Source organism: Panthera onca, chromosome C2, assembly GCF_046562875.1.
Source record: "Panthera onca isolate mPanOnc1 chromosome C2, mPanOnc1 haplotype 2, whole genome shotgun sequence".
Taxonomy (NCBI): Eukaryota; Metazoa; Chordata; class Mammalia; order Carnivora; family Felidae; genus Panthera; species Panthera onca.
In genome coordinates, this window is record NC_138347.1 from 96294128 (window position 1) to 96310624 (window position 16497).

Here is a 16497-nt window from a genome sequence, read left to right on the forward strand (position 1 = left end):
TTGTCCTTCCCCAGAAGAGCTCTGGGTCCTCCTCCTAGTGCAGAAGGGAGCCAGTGGCAGGAATGGCCAAGGGCTTTTGAGAACAGAAATAACTGAAATTCAATTGTTAGTGAAGTTTTTTCTATAGAATTATTATTATTATTTGTTTCTTAGCAATTGCTGTTTGGAAGATTTGTCTGTCATGTATGCATTGCAAACATTTCCCCCAGCCCCATTCCTCACAGGTAACCACTACTAACAGTTCGGGATTAGAATAAACAGATTAGTTTGGTATTGTTAAAATTTTTTTCAGAATCGCTGTCTCCTATCCAGGAATAAGATCTGTTTCAGGCTTTTCTAACCTCATTTATTGTTTTTTTTAAAAACATATATTTATTTTGAAAGAGGGAGTGAGAGTGTGCTGTCAGCATAGAGTCTGATGTGGGGCTTGATCCCACAAACCATAGATCATGACCTGAGCCGAAATTGAGTTCAGTGCTCAACCAACTGAACCATCCAGGTGCCCGTTTTTGTTTGATTCATTATTGTGCTTATAGCGGTCTTGAACATTTCTTCTATGTTAATTTCTAGTTATTCTGTGGATTTTTGTTCTCCCATTTTCTTTTTGGCTCAGAAATATCCTCTCATCTTTCTCTAGTTCAATGTCTTAGTGTTCTGGTATGTAGGTCTGTTACTCTGTAACTGTTCGGAACTTCTTGGGGGAGGAGTATCCAGATGCTTCACGTGGCCATTGGTCGTTGAAGAGCAAGAGAAAGCCCAGTGTGGCTCTTACTCATTACTGTCAGGTTGAAGAACTTCATTCCCTTTTGAATTCTGTGATTAGGAAGAAAAGTTTCCAATTCTAAAAGTATCATTCTGGGGGCACCTGGCTGGCTCAGTCAGTTGGGCGTCTGATTTCGGCTCGGGTCATAATCTCACAGTTCATGGGTTCCGGCCCCGTGTAGGGATCTGTGTTGACAGCTCAGAGCCTGGAGCCTGCTTCAGATTCTGTGTCACCCTCTCTTTGCCCCTCCCCTGCTTACCCTCTCTCTCTCTCAAAAATAAAGAAACATTAAAAAAAAATTTTTTTTAAAGTATCATTCCTTAATATGAAAGGACTAGATGCCTAAAATGAAAACACAGTACAAGTATTCCAGTTTAAGTGGGTTAAACAAGTATTCCATTTTCAAGTGGGTTAAAACATAGACAGTGGGCTTGAAAGTTTTTCCTTGGATTGATATTTCCTTGGATTTCCTTGGATTGATTGAATTATTTTTGTGAAATCAAGATTTTGTTTCTAATGATCACATTTCTAAAAAGTCTACCTCTTATACAAAGAAATGTGAATCTTAATTTTACTCTAAGTACCAGTTGTTTTAGAGAGTAAAAACCCGTATCAAGTTAGTTCTGTGCACTGGAACATTCTCCATTCTCAGAACTGGTAAAAAACTCATGACATTAAGACTTTTAATTGGTCAGATGATCAGCGTTAAGGCAATTGCTTATTCTGCGAGAATTCTGATGCACTAAAAACAAATAACAACAGCAGGAATACACCTTGGGGACATATCTCACCACCTCTGGATATGGCAAAATTTTATGCTTGTCAATACCTAGTCACCCTACTTTATCAACCCATAATATACATCATTTATGTTTATACGAGCAGCTATGAGTTTTCATGAATTATGCCATACCTTTTAGTTTATGTTAAATAGGGTCTCCAAAAAAAAGTTTTATTTGTAATTAAAAAAACCCACCTGTGATAGTATGAATTCTGAATAAGTTGCCCTTTTATTCTTGCCTTCTCCTTCTTCTTTTGAAATTCTTCATCTGGGGTATTTGCCATCAACCCCAGCTTTTCACGTGGTCTGTTGGGCATGCCCCTTTGCTCACTACATTGAGAACATGTTTTTCTGCGAGTGAATGATCATGTGGCAAGGATGTGGCTTCTGCGCATCAGAACATGGTAGCTGATTTAGTGATTTATCTGATGGGAAATTTTCCCTGGAGGAGTAATGTTGATGATGTCCCTCTTATTCAGCTACCTCTGCTTCATTGAACACAACTAAACCAGATTTGAAAGCAAACGGGAGACAATGTGGTAAACCACAGGCAGAAAGACAGAGCTCTTGAGTATTCCTGACCAAATAAAGGCCTGACAAGGAAGAATATGTGTTGACAGCATTTCCTAGGACACGCTTCAAGGATCACATTAAAACATTTCCACAGGGTACAGGCTTCAATCAGCAGAAGGTGTTCTTGTATCCCAAGTACCACAGGGTCGAGTTTTCCAATGACCCCAGCATAACAGCCAATATAGGGGTTGCTGGAGCAATTAAACAGATTTCATTAAGTGTCAGCAAAAGCTCCTGGCCAGCTATTAGAAAAACTTTTATGCATTATTACAGTCAGGTCCTTCCAAAAACATCCAGGCTAATCTAATTGAATTGGGTATTGCAGTAAGGAAACATTTGTTAAAAGAGAAGATTTGTTCTTCTGCCTTATGTGACAACGTTTTAGGAGATTCTTCTGCTTCCTTCAATTTGTAAAATATATAAGTGGCTGGGTTAAACTCTTCCCAAGGACACTCTCCAGACAGAGGTATATACTCTCTTCTAGAAGTTTTACTGACCTTTGGATTCATATTTACCTAATGTTAATTATCTACTAAGTTAGACATTGAATTCCGACAACTCTAGCATAGCTATTGTTCTCTCAATTTTATAATTGAGGAAAGGGGGACCCAGAGAGGTTAAACAAGTTATCCCAGATCACACAGCCAGTAAACGGGCATAAACCCAGCTTGAATCATACAAGCTAATTATATTCTCTCCTTACATTTTTATATGTTTTTAAAGAGCCATTGGTATTATGTTGGGTATGTATCATGGTCATCTCATTACTGAAGCCAAATTCTATTTGATGTGAAAAATCTTTGTGCTGATCACACTTACTGGGAATTTGTGTACGGAAAAATAAAACTATTTTTTTTTTTTAATCCTGGTTAGTCTGCTGTATATTTTCCCATTGACTTTACCAACGTGGAAGAAACGGGAGCAATCTGAATATGAAGCATTTCTGCGAAGACAACAAGCTGGGATATTTGCACTGTGGCCATTAGCTCACAGTACTTTTCAGAGATCATAGCTCTTATTTTCCTTTCAGAACTCATGGGGTGCTGGAGAGAAGCATGATAGGAGAAGAGACAGCATGACAGACAAGAGCCTATACACAATTTCGTTTCTCTTAGAGACGCTTTGGGTTGTTTGATGGTATCTCCTTGATATTTCAGTCTTGAGAGTTCACTGAACTCAGAACATTGAAAGGAGACTGTCTATTCCCTTCACCTTAAGCTATCCTCAAGTTAATAATACGGAATAGGCAAATAATTATCTTAAAAACTACAGAGAAATAAGTTCCCCAATTTCCCTGGTAATGTATGCATCCTAGTTTCAGTATTTATTTATTTTTAGCTAGTTATTTTTTTTCTATATTATTCATTTCATTAGTTCATTATAAACACATTAGCAATATCATCTTACTAGATAACATACCAGTAAAAGTCCAGTGGCTGAACTATCAAAAGAACATATAGATATCTGTAAGTAAATAGAGGCTATGGAAGATGCAAGAAAATTGTGTCAAATGTCTGTCCCTGAAAGTTGTTGATAATTATTCAAAAGAGTCACATTTCTTTGCTTAGCTAGTTATGTTTTTTAAAATAGTGTCTAGAACAGTATCTAGCGCATGATAGGCACTTAAATACTTAGTGAATGGAAGAACAAAACATGAATCCATTTGTTATCCTCAGAGGAGATAGAATGACATGAAGCCTCCTTGTAAAAGTGAGATAAATTGAGACTAAAGGAAAATTGGATAACAATCAGTGTAAAGTGGTGAAAAATGCTCTTCATCTGTACGGGCTTTGCTGTCAGCTCGGAGCCTGCCTTGGGTCCTCTGTCCGTGCCCCCCCATCCCCTGCTCACACTCTCTCTCTCATAAAAATAAATACCCATTTAAAAACAAATAAACAGGGGCCCCTGGGTGGCTTATTCGGTTAAGCATCCAACTTTGGCTCAGGTCATGATCTTACCGGTTCCTGAGTTCAAGCCCTGTATCAGGCTCTGTGCTGACAGCTCAGAGCCTGGAGCCTGCTTTAGATTCTGTCTGTCTCTCTCTGCCCGTCCCCTGCTTGCGTTCTGTTTCTCTCACTCAAAAATTCGCAAACGTGAAAAAACAAACAAACAAAAACCCCCAAAATTTTGAAACAAAATTCTTTCAACAGTAGAAGAAAATAAATTTTAGTAGTTTTGTGATTCAAATAAAAATCACGATTAAGTATACATGGGAGGAGAATAACAACAATGGCATGAGAAGCAGTAATAAAAAAAAAACTTTAGAACACTATTATAACATCCATATCATTCTTAGACTTGATGAAAGAAAACGCCGTATTGGAATCTTATGTCTCAAACCTGAGCTTTGTATGCATAAAAATGATCCCTGGCTGTATAACAAAGACACTGAAGTGATCTATATCGTAATTTACTGCACGATTCAAAGACTAATCCCTAAGAAGCACATGTGTGGTATAGAAAAAAGCAGCAGAATAGAAGATTTGAAAACAGAACTGACACTGAAACTAACTGACCAAAGGAGACAGAACTTAGAGTCTGAAACTAACCATGTTAGTGGCTCGTTAGATTTTATTTATGTATTTGTTTATTTGTTTCTACGCGCCAGTCATCTTTTACTGGGTGTTACTTCTTAATTCGGACATGAAAGGATTCAAGGGTGCCCGGCAAAGGCTATGGTAAGGAACGTAGAATGTGCCTCCACACTGGGCCCTCTTCAGCAGTATTTGTGTAGCTGCTTATGTTTGAGTCCCTTGTTAAGAATGACAGTCGCTGAAAAGCACATAAGCTGCCAGCACCATAGAAATCCTAGAGACGCCCCCTTTCCTCACATTGACATACCTGCTGTAATACAGTAGCAACCTCTTTGAAACACTCCAACAGCGACGTTAGGGGTGAAATCCCTCATCAGTATACAGTCTGGCAACTCTGCTAGCTTACCAGCCATGAGCTTTTTCATCTTCACTGGTGCAGATGATGCCATCGTGGAGTTCTGGGTGTCTGGCCAACTAAAAATGTAAAAAGTCACCATTGTACGGAGGACTTTAATAGGACCTGGAGTTTCATAATACAGTGTATATTCAAAATGTCCAGAATACAATCCAGAATTACTCAGCAGACAAAGGAGCAGGAAACTACGACCAATTCTCAGAACACAATCAACAGACGCCTACTCGGAGATGATCCAGATGTTGAAGTTACTAGGCTTTAAAACAACTATGATTGCCCTCCACAAAGTGGAATTGGACACATTTGAAGTGAAGGAAAGATAGCAATTCTGAGGAGCGAGATAGAAATCATAAACAAAGAGCCAAAAGGAGATTTTAGAAATGAAAAATGTAATGTGTGAAGTAAAAGTGAGGCCACTGGATGGCAGAATTTAAAGACTGATCAATAGAAATCATCCAAAATAAAGAACTGAAGAGAAAATATCTTTAAAAAGTGAACAGATCATCAGGTACCTATAGGATAATATTTTAAGATATAACATGTGTGTCATTTCAGTCCCTTAATGAAAAAGAGATTGGTTCAGAAAAAATATTTGAAGAAATAATTGCTGAAAACTTTCCAATATGGTGACACATATAAGGTTACAAAATAAACTCAAAGAAAACCATACCAGACACATTATAATCAGACTGCTGAAAACCAGAGGTAAAGAAAAAAAAAAAATCTTGAAAGCAGCCAGAGAAAAATAACACATTACACAGAGCCTAGAAGACAGTGGAACAACATCTTTAAACTGCTTAAAGAAAAGATCTGAGAATTAACTGAGACTTTTACATCTAGTGAACATATCCTTTGGGAATGACAGTGACATAAAGATATCCCTAGACTAAGAAAACTAACAAAATTCATTGCTGGCAGACCTGCTCTAAAAAAATGATAAAAGGGAGTTTTTCAAGCTAAAGGCAAAAGGTTCGAGAGGGAAAGATGGAACGGCAGGAATGAAGGAGGAACAAACACATGTTTGGATACATGTAACAGAATATTTTTTTTTCCTCAGAAGTTACTTCAAAGCTGTATGACTGTTAACAGCAAAAATGTAAGATTGTGGGGGTTTCAATGCATGTAGATGCAGTAATATAAGCGGCAACTACAAGATAAAAGGGGGGAAGGTTAAAGAGAGACCTAGGTAATTGTAAGGCTTCTTCTACATTTTCCTTAAAGTGCTCATATTAGCTCTAAATAGATGGCTGAAAGTTCTGTAGGTATATTGTGCTCCCTAGGGACCGTACACATAAAGAGTGAATTTTACTGTAAGTAAATTACAGAAAACTTGATGGAAAAGGAGGAGGAGAGGGGAAGTGAAAGCTTTATATCTGTATTTATCCTTTTAGTTAGTTTTGAATTTCATATCATGTAAATAGATTACCTAAGATAAAGTTAAAATAAGAAGAAAAAAAAAACAACCCAACAACTGAGCACTGAAGAGTTTCTGAAGGCTGTTGATGCACACCATTCTGCTCTGCTCCCCCCTTGAGAGTCCTTTGGACGCTGCAGAACCTATCACACAGAACATCCTTTTGTGCCACAAAACAATTCCTCGTGAAGAGCAGGATGTACTGGCTGCCAGAGAAAGAGAGTGTGGAGGTGAGATCGTAGCATCCTTTTGAGGAATATACAAAAGGGGACGCAGAAGGATAGATTGTGCCATCGAGGATGCTTCTCCCTTCATCATTTCCCCTGTCCACCTGAAGAACAAGGTCCCTCTCAAAGAATTACATTCTTGCACTGTCAGAAATGCCTTTTGTGTGTTCTCATCAAAGACTACACTTTTGAAATAGTTTGGTAATATTTATTCAGCCAATACCAGTTACAAATATGGGAAATGGGGGAAGAAGGGAAAGGGAAATTGATACAACAAGGCCCCAAATGAAAATAAGGCATAGCCTCCCAATACAAATAAACCAGTTAAGAAATGGGCAGAAATGGGGCGCGTGGGTGGCTCAGTCGGTTAAGCCTCCGACTCCAGCTCAGGTCGTGATCTCACGGTTCGTGGGCTCTGTGCTGACAGTGTGGAGCCTGGAGCCCACTTCCAGTTCTGTGTCTCTCTCTGCCCCTCCCCTGCTCACATTCTGTCTCTCTCTCTCTCTCTTTCTCAAAAATAAATAAACATTAAGAAATGGGCAGAAGACATGAATAGACATTTTTCCAAAGAAGACATCCAGGTAGCTAACAGACATATGAAAAGATGGTTGACATCACTCATCATCAGGGAAATACAAATCAAAACCATGATGAGATACCACCACACACCTGTCTGAATGGCTAACATTAATAACACAGGAAACAACAGATGTTGGAGAGGATGTGGAGAAAGGGGAACCTTCTTACACTGTTGGTGGGAATGCAAACTGGTGCAGCCAACCTGGAAAACAGTATGGAGGTTCCTCAAAAAGTTAAAATTCGAACTACCCTATGACCCAACAAATACACTACTAGGTATTTACCCAAAGGATACAAAAATACAGATTCAAAGGGGTACATGCACACCAATGTTTATAGCAGCATTATCAACAATAGCCAAACTACGGAAAGAGCCCAAATGTCCATCAACTGATGAATGGATAAAGAAGATGTGGTGTACATACACACAATGGAATATTACTCGGTGATCAAAAAGAATGAAATCTTGCCATTTGCAATGACATGGATGGAGCTAGAGTATATTATGCTAAGCAAAATAAGACAGAGAAGGACAAATACATGATTTCACTCATAAGTGGAATTTAGGAAACAAAACATATAGGAAGGGTGGAAAAAGAGAAGGAAACCATAATGAGACTCTTAACTATAGAGAACAAACTGAGATTTGGGAGGGGAGATGGGTGGGGGGTCGGCTAAATGGATGATGGGTATTAAGCACTGGACGTTATATGTAAGTGATGAATCACTAAATTCTATTCCTGAAACCAATATTACTCTATATGTTAACTAGCTAGAATTTAAATAAAAAATCGAGGAAAAAAAAAAAAAAAGAAAATAAGGCATAGCCAGAAGACAAAATACACAAACAAGAATGGTACCTCTGTCAGAAACAGATGAGAACAAGTCAAAAACAGGGAGAGATATTCACACATTTGGAGATTCAGAGGAGGTTATAGATCAGGACCCTTGGTTGCAAGTATAAGAGACATGTTTCCAACTGGCTAAAAGAAAAAAAAGAATTTATTGGATTATGGAATTGAAAAGTCCTGTGGTATGATGGCTTCAAGATAGGTGGATCCAGGAGCTCTAGGATGCCACCAGGACCAGATATGTTTTCCTCCGGCTTTTTCTTAGGCAGGCTCTTCCCTTGAAGGGCAAGATGGAGTCTTACAGCACCAGGCTTTTTTCTTTACAGATTAGCAATCCCCAAAGAAAGTTTATAGCACCCCACCCCCTTCCCCCAAATAATTCTGACAAGGCTTTCATTGCTTTGGCTTGGTTCATAAGCCCATGCCTGATTTGTTTACTGTGCACTGGCCAGCCTGAGTCACATACCCAGCTTTGGAGATGGGAGCCAGTCCACTGGAGCTGCACAGACTGGAGGTGGAAGAGGGGCCATTCCTCCAAAGAAAATTGAGGTATAATGGATCTGAGTAGGTAAAAACAACAGATGTCAGCTGTCAGCTCTAAGGGGGAAGTTTAGGGGCTACAAACCTGATCAACATGAAAAGAAGGTCAACAATTCATCCTCAGGGTGTGAGGAGAAATTAAAAGGAAGGGATATTAGGAAACAAGGAGAGGAAAACATTTGGCATCAATGCAGTAGGAGTCTACAGAGATTAGTAAAATAATCACTGAGCAGCCCTGAGGGCCCAATTAAAGTTAGATAGCGTGGATTTGTCATTAAGTCATTAAACCCAGTTTTCAGTAGACTCATAGCAGGAGGGAAGGAAGGACATTTTACTGTAGCTTTCCCAGAGCTGGGGATTGGCCTAAGGGTGGAGAAATCAGGTGCTAGCAAAGTCATGGTTGAGATGGGGTCCAGGCTGAGGCATGACAAGGAAACTAGATGGTAGCTGGTGGACTAAGAATGGGGGAGGCACAAGGACTGAAGGTCAGGAGGCAAATAAAAAGCAGTTTTAGCAGGAGGAGTGGAATATAGAGGTTGAAGAACATGTTTTCTGGAGATGCAAGTTATGTGGGCAGAAATAGAAGTTGTAGGTAGAGTCACGGCTAGTTATCAGGGTACTGCTGCAGATTGGGCTCTTTGGGGAGCAGGTCCTGAAACGGAGTGAGGCTAAAGGCTTATTGAGACGTTAACACCAGTGAATGGAGAAGGGTGAGAAGTAGGATTGGCCAGGGGTAGCCATCAGACCACAATGCAGACTTGTGGCCAGGCCGAAAAGAACATGAACTCCCCTTGAAAGCTAGGCAGCCTCTGAAGGAGCGAACAGCTGGAGGCTGTCAGCTAATTGCACTCCTCACAGCTGGACAGCTAGTCCTTTCTTGACGGGGAATCTGAGCATGCCAACCACAGGTACCTCCGTGCAAATTAGAAAAAGGCGCCTCCTCTAGGAGTTTACAGCCCCGTGGCTACATGGCTTGGTGAACATAAGAGGAGACTCTGATTGTATTTGGAGGCAAGGGGAGGCAGACCAGGGCACATAGCTGGGTGAGCAATCAACCCTCGTTCATCTAGGCACCTTGGACAATGAAAAACAATGCAAAACTATACGCAGTGACCCTGATGGACACACTGCGAGAGCAATGGTTGTAGCAGCCATTTCCCTTCTCAGCGGACCCAGGATAGATGTCCTCCCTCTACCCGGGCAGGGCAAAGTGATTTCCTCTCAGGTTCTGAAAATCTAAACCAATCATGCTAATCCCATCCTCTTAGCCAAAGATTGGTTCAGGAATTTGGGTTTAAACCAATCACTTGGAGCCTTCCCTTGTTAGTGGAGTGGGCATATGACCTAAACTGGTCCACTCAGACGTGATGGGAAGAGAGTTCCCACCCCCACCCCTCACCTGAACTGGGACAACAGCAAGGGAGCATGTGGTGCCAGGCCTCCTAGCAGCCACTGTAAACTCTTGAGGGGGGCCAGCCTTTGGATCAAGTTTACAGAGTGGGGAGAGCCTTGATCCTTGGATCCTTGATGGCATTGCCAAGTGCTCAATCATGTGATTCAACCTTATCCATTCCTATTATATAAGATCAATATCCTTATCAGTTAAGCCAGCCTAAATTGGAGTTTAGATTCTTACAGCCCAAAGTATCCTAACAGACACAGGGCATTAGGAGTTTTCAGAGCAGTTAAGGTGGGAGGAGCCCCAGAGGGATGGCAGAGAAACAGTGGAGGGGCAGCTTTTGGTTAATATCATGGAGCAAGGTGGCAAACTTTCCTTGAAGTTGGTAAATAATAGTGATCTGGGCAAGGGATAGTGTAAAGAGAGGGTGGGAAATTTTAAAAGAGGGGTGCTGCTAGGAGTTGGGAAGCGATATGCGGGGTGATTGAAAGCATGGGTTCTGGGCTTAGAATGCATAAGTTTAGGGGCGCCTGGGTGGCTCAGTTGGTTGGGCGGCCGACTTCGGCTCAGGTCATGATCTCGCGGTCCGTGAGTTCGAGCCCCGTGTCGGGCTCTGTGCTGACCACTCGGAGCCTGGAGCCTGTTTCGGATTCTGTGTCTCCCTCTCTGTCTCAAAAATAAATAATGTTAAAAAAAAAAAAAAAAAAAAAGAATGCATAAGTTTATATTCTGGCTCTTCCATTTAATAGTTGTATCACCTTTGGCAACTAAATCCCTCTGGACCACAATTTCTTTGTCTGCAAAAGGATGGCTGTAAGGATCGAATATTATAAAACTTATCAGACACCCAGTACATAGTAAAGCTCAATAATAATTACTTTAAAAACTTCTATCAGACGAATGGAGACCGTTTCTCAACTAAAATCACACTCTTGAGCAAAACCTCTAAATGATCTGTTTTGTATCTAGGAAAAAGGCTGAGGGATTGGGATAAAAGAGCTGGAAATGTTGTTCCCGAAGAGATGACCACTGGGAAAGAGAGTGAATTTATGTGATTTGATTTTGTCCTGTCTGTGGACTGGAAGTTGAGAAACACGGGCTCAGAGCAGCTTGGGATGAGGGAGGAGCTGACCGGTGCGTGCCTTAGAGAACAGGCATGGGTGGAACAGAGGTATGCGGGTGTGAGAGCGTGTGGGGGCGGCTACTGCGGTATGAGGGAAGGGGTGACAGTTGCAGGAAGTGAGCTGGAGGGTCATGCAAAAGGGAGGTACAGGTGGGGTGATAAACGAAGGGCCTGAGCATTGGAAGACTTTACAGCCTGACCACATCCAGACTTCTGGAGAGGTCAAAACGCCAGCCGGGGTCCTGGCTCACACACTGGTGGGGAATACCACCAATAATCCAATAATCCTTGGTCATTCTGATGTTAGTGACCAGCAATAGCCCAGAAAGGAGGGGGATCACACCTCCCATTTCAAGGGAATGCATTTTGTTTTTCTCACTTTGTTCAGGCTGTGGAGGCTTGCACGGCACCAACATTCAGTGTCTGAAGGCAGCCCGCTATATAGGGCATCCATCTCTGCAGTTTTTGGGGCTGTGGAGCCAGCTACCAGGGAAGGAGGCTCTCTCTCCTTTTCTCCTCAAGGGGCCTGTGGTTAATGTGCTGCCAGGTCACTAGCAGTTTGTAATCTTGTTTGTGTCCACTGTGGTGAGTTCCCCAGGGAGATGCGGGGAATTCCGGAGACAGTGGTGCCGAAGAGCTGTGTGTGTCCAGAGGTCACTCAGTTGCTCTGCTTGGGGTCAGAGAAGCAGGGAGAAGAGTCAGGGGGACATGGAGTGCCGGCATGAGAGCGTTCGCCAAGATCAAAATGTTCCCCATTGCTGCGAGCAGATGAGATCTTGGAACCTGGAATCACACAGTTTCAGCTCCAGCAGGGCCTCTGGCAACAGCCCCAGTGTCTTCAGCTACAGACACCACCTCTGTGAGTGCCAAGAAAAGCAAACACAGGCCCCAGATCTCCTGTTGCACCAATTGGAAAGCAGCCCACAGCAGAGGAGTGAGCTGTGAGGACAGTCTTCCCATAGCTCTTGATTTTCCGCCATCCTTTCCCCATCCGAATCGAACAAACAAACAACACACTTGTAATAAAACTTGCAGGTGTGGCCGGTTTACATTCTGGGATTCTCTTTTGATCAAATTCCTATAGGACACTGGGATAAAATGGTGAATAAAACTGGATAATACTGTATGTCCCAGACGTTTGAGACTGAATAGGAGGGGAGGAATCCTGGAAAAGCAGAGATTTCATTCTGCTCCTGGGAGCTGGTGCTTTTTAATGGTCCAGGATGGTATCACCCAAATGCCTTCCAGCCAGCCCTTGGGAAACGGATTCCATGTTCTCTTCTTAGGGGTGGAGGTTGGGGGTAGGTGGAGCAAAAGGTTCTGTAAAACTTAAAGAGCAAGCCAATAAAGTGGCATCTTAAGATCCTGGCCATCTCCGATTGGCAGTAAGAGCAGAAATCCATTTTGGGGGAAACCTTTCCTCAGCTTTAGGAGAAGAAAAGTAGAATTAATCATATCAAGAGTTACAACAGGAGAAGAAGCAGAGGAAGATGTCTGTAAGCCTCTGGTGGCACACGGGTGAGTGAGGAATCTACGATCAGAGGAGTTTGAAGTTCTAGAAAACAAACTAGGGACTGTTGGTGACTCAAGTTTTCAGATATTCCTAAAGCTTTAGTTTTCTGATTAAACAGAGTGTAGTCCTGTTTCCAGTCAATTACCATGTTTCTAGATCGAGATCAATCAACAAATGAACATTGCTCACATTTAATGTGTGAGGCACTGGGTTTTCTCTGGGTTATTCCTATGAGTTTGTTCTCCATCAGTGTTTCCATGAGCCCTGGATACGCTTCTTCCTCCAATTTTTATAATTAGGGAAAATTTCAAACACACAAAAAATATAAAGAGAATATCCCAAAGGCCACCGTACCCATCTCTCAGCTTTAACAATTATGAATCTTCTTCACTTTACCCTTTTTAAAAAAGCAAATCCACACATTATATCTTTTTCACCCTTGAATATAATTTCTACTTTGTCATTTCTGTTCAAAAAACACGTTTTCCTGTTTGAAAATTTCATTGTAACATATACATACAAAAGAGTGTTTAAAATGCATCAGGATTGCTTAAAATAAGACAAACAAAAAAATAAACACTCATGTGTCTACCTCCCAGCTTAAGAAACAGAACATTGATCCTTTTTCAAAACCAAAGATGGAATTTAAGTTGCAGTTCCTACCGTGATGGTAAACTTGCATGGATTCTCTGGCTCCCTCCCCTAAAATCGACCTGGTGGAAAGTATAGACGTGAGGGCCTCACCGCTATTGCCATCACCCCCAGAAACACTGGACTGTCAATTCTGCCACATTCACCCTGAAAAGTCAGGCCATATTTGCCTTTGTGGATTATCCCATCCATTGGGAATAATCCTTGGTGGGGCATCTGATTGGCCAAGCCTAGATCACATGACCGTGCCTTGGGGCTAAAGAGCAGGGAAAGGCAGTCGGCTTAGTTGCTTATTACTCTGATGGGAGGAGGGGCCCTGCCTCCCATTCATTTGGTATTTTCCCCAAATACGGAGGAGTTTCAGACAGTGAGCACAAACATGATAAAAGCTACTCTCCCTGGTATATATGTCCAGCTCGGGCCAGTCTTCCGACCCCCAGCTGGTATAGACACCATCCTACTTCTCAACTCCACTTGGCTGTTCCTCACGTGTCTCAGACTGAGCATATTCAGTTCTGAGCCTGTCATCTTCCCCCCAAATCCTCCTTCCCCTCCTTTGTCCCTCATCTTAGTGAACAGCATTGCCATTCCTTAGTTTCCCAAACCAGAAACCTGGAGGCCATCCTGGAATCCCCTGGTATTTTGCTTATTTAGCTTTAACATCTTTTGAATGCAACTCCAGCTTCCTTGGTCTCCAGCTCTGGGTTCCCTGCTTGAATCAGGCCCCTGTTATCCTTCACCTACAGTGGCCTTATCTTAGTTTGAGTTCCCCTAGAAGCAGATCCTGAAATAAATATTTGAGTACAAGTAACTTATTTGGGAAGTGAAGTATGCAGGATAGGGGAAGTGAGACAAGGAAGAGAAAGCAGCCAGGAGGCCTGTTACCAAGCCTGCTTCTGCTGTGGGCAACTGGAGCTTAATCCCATGGATCATAGCACACACCCCAGAGCTGGGCGCTGACTGAGGGTGTGGCTGGAGCATGAATTCTCTGACACTTCAAGCCTGACACAGGCAACAAAGTGAGCTCAAGCAGCAAAAGAAAGCTCCCGTGTACCACAGTGCAAGTGCTGGGAGTTAGGGGATTGGTGTCGTACAGTAAAGTCCTGAGGGTGAGACACTGATGACAGGTGACACAGGCTTCCTAACTGTCTTCCTTGCATATATTGTACCCCTCCACTAACTCACTTTTCTATTTTTCAGCCACAGTGATGTTTTTTTTAGATTGCAATGTGATCGTGTCATGGCCCCACTGAAAATTCTTATAAGTCTTTCCGTAGCTTCTTATATAAGACCCAAATAATTTAACAAAGTGTCAAGACCTTTTCTTCATCATTTGTCTCTTGCTTACTTCTTCCAGCCTTATCTCTTACTACTTCCTCTCTCTATCCCCTCACAAATACAATACAATAAAACCTTGAATTGTGAGTAACTTGTTCTGCGAGGTTCCGCAAGGTGAGCAAACATTTCTAATACATTTTAACTTGATAAACAAGTGATGTCTTGTAATATGAGTAGTGCCTGATGTCAAATGTCACATGATCCCAACTGAGCTAATCGTTCTTGAAATTCGCTTGATATACAAGTGCTTTGGATTACAAGCATGTTTCCAGAATGAATTATGCTTGTGAACCAGGTTTTACTGTATTCCATTCTTTTTTTAAAAATTTTAAAATGTTTATCTATTTTTGACGGGGGCGGGGGGGGAGGGGCAGAGAGGGGGACAGAGGATCTGAAGCAGGCTCTGTGCTGATAGCAGAATGTCCAATGTGGGGCTCAAACCCACGAACTGTGAGATCATGACCTGAGCTGAAGTTGGAAGCTCAGCTAACCAGACACCCAGGCGCCCCTCCTGCATTTCATTCTTATTGGACCATTTGTAGTTCTCAGAATGTGCCATGTTCTTCATGCTTCTGTATCTCTGCATATGCCAGCTCCTCCTTGGACGGCTTCTTCTGGCTCCTCTGTCTGGCTCCTTCCAGACTATAGAGATGCTGAGCATGTGCGGCTCTGGGTATACTACCAGAGTTTCAGTCTGAACAGTGAGAGAGGAGCAGAGGTATCTATGTACCTATGTACCCATGTATGTGTTCCTTGCAAGACTTAATCCTGAAAATGTGCCCTACCGCTGACAAAACAAAAATAGAAATAAGAAATGACTGAATTGGACTATCATCATCCAGTGCTATCAAACATTTGAATCATAAAATAACTCCCTTGAAATTTCTCACTGCTCACCAAGCTACCTTCTGGTTATAATATGATTTAAATAGTAACTGCCTACAGGGAAAGTACAAGCTATGACAAAATGGGCATTCCTTTGTGTGAGATGGTCATATTTCTTATTTAAATGAATAAATTACATTATGATTTACATAGCCGTCTCCTGTGCGTTTGGTTGTCATGAAGTTGTGTCCCTGAGTCTGATAACTCTGGTGCACTATGAAGATAAAATTTTTGAATCTGTAAAGCCAAAGTCCATGCATATCTTTGACTCCTGTGATGTCACCAAGATAATGCCCGCCTGTCAGGTAACCAGCCAGCTGGTTTTCCTATGGCAACACCCTCTATTATCCTTCTTTTTAAGGTACAATGATTTAGGTCCAACTAATTGTTGCTGATTTATTGATTTTTACAGCCATGTTTTAAACACCACCTTCTGTATCCAAAGATGTTGCCAGGGACTGCCGGAAAGACATTTTTTAAAATTTGCTTTTCTTTGAGTGGTTACATGTGGAACTAAGCCATGAACATCTTCTCATTTACTTGCTCCTAAGACCCACATATTTTTGAGATTGCTGACTGGACAGGCTTCCCTGTTGAAAAGAATTTATCTTTGGGCAATATGCAAACTGGGTGATTCACACAGATTGACTCTGTGGCCTTATTCAACAAGTCAGCTTAGAGGAGATGATTGAATCCTCCATTTAAGAATAGAATGTTCTGGGGGCACCTGGGTGGCTCAGTCGGTTAAGCATCTGACTTCAGCTCAGATCATGATCTCGTGGTTTGTGAGTTCAAGCCCCGCATCAGGCCCTGTGCTGACAGCTCAGAGCCTGGACCCTGCTTCAGATTCTGTGTCTCCCTCTCTCTCTGCCCCTCCCCTGCTCATGCTCTGTCACTTTCTGTCTCAAAAA

General features: G+C 42.0%; 1 pseudogene; it reads right to left on the reverse strand.

The window, feature by feature from the left end:
• Nucleotides 1–4833: 4833 nt before the first annotated feature.
• Nucleotides 4834–5100, reverse strand: LOC132684105 (ATP synthase F(0) complex subunit f, mitochondrial pseudogene; annotated as a pseudogene).
• Nucleotides 5101–16497: the final 11397 nt, after the last annotated feature.